Source organism: Mus caroli, chromosome 4, assembly GCF_900094665.2.
Source record: "Mus caroli chromosome 4, CAROLI_EIJ_v1.1, whole genome shotgun sequence".
In the NCBI taxonomy this organism is placed as follows: domain Eukaryota; kingdom Metazoa; phylum Chordata; class Mammalia; order Rodentia; family Muridae; genus Mus; species Mus caroli.
The window spans coordinates 119,265,568-119,266,584 of NC_034573.1; the positions used below are offsets into that span (position 1 = coordinate 119,265,568).

Below are 1,017 nucleotides of genomic sequence, written 5' to 3' on the forward strand. Positions count from 1 at the left end.
TTTGTAGACCAGGCTGGCCTCGAACTCAGAAATCCGCCTGCCTCTGCCTCCCGAGTGCTGGGATTAAAGGCATGCGCCACCACGCCCGGCTACAAGCCACCTTTTCACAACGGTGCGTCTCTGAAACTTGCTGTGGAGACCAGACTGACGTCAGACTTGGAGATCTGACTGCCTCTAGCTTCTGAGTGCAGGGATTAGAGGTGTGTGCCGCTGTGCACTTTTCTTATCCAGTGGTGCATATCCATAATCCCAGCCCTTGGGTGCCTCTTCCAATGACTCAGCGGCTTGAGTCTCCATAGGAGTTATAGAGGTGCCAAAAAAGTGATATGATGCTGGCTTTGTTCTGAATGTAGAATGAAGCATTCCAGGACAGCCTAGGCTGCACAGCAAGTTTGGAGTCAGCTATATAGCAAGTGCATATGCGAGTGCTTGGTGCCTGCAGAGGCCCTTGGATCTTTTAGAACTGGAGTTATGGAAGGTTGTGAGCCATCTGTGAGTGTTAGGAATTGGATCTTCTGAACAAAACGAAAACAAAAACAAAAAAACAGCAGGGCTCTAATAGGCAGAGCCCTCTCTCCAGTCCCCCCCAGATCCTGACTTAAAAGACAAAATTCTTACAAAATACTTAACTGGCAGGGGAGATACCATGATCACAAAGGTGCTTTTCCCAGGGCGAGGCTCATCCATTGCACTCTGGGTGTGCTGACCCCTGTGATTTCCCCAAATGCAGGAAATTTGTGGTATAATTTGTGGTAAATTTGTGGTATAATAACTGCATAATGGCACCCAAGACAAACAAAAATCTCTGTCCTCACGGAAATCCCAATTCTGGACAGAAGAGGCAGGTGATTTCTTTGTTTGTTTGTTTTAAGATTTATTTATTTATTATATGTAAGTACACTGTAGCTGTCTCCAGAGGCAGGTACCTGTCTCTGCAGCCCCAGAGGCAGGTAACTTCTTATCAAAGAAAAAACCTAAAGTACGGGCTGGTGAGATGGCTCAGTGGGTAAGAGCACC

General features: G+C 47.0%; 1 non-coding gene across 1 annotated transcript; it reads left to right on the top strand.

The window, feature by feature from the left end:
* The first annotated feature begins 621 nt into the window (after positions 1–621).
* Positions 622–781, top strand: LOC115030953. Its single transcript, XR_003836549.1, has one exon. It is a non-coding gene; the product is annotated as a U1 spliceosomal RNA (small nuclear RNA).
* The last annotated feature ends 236 nt before the right edge of the window (positions 782–1,017 follow it).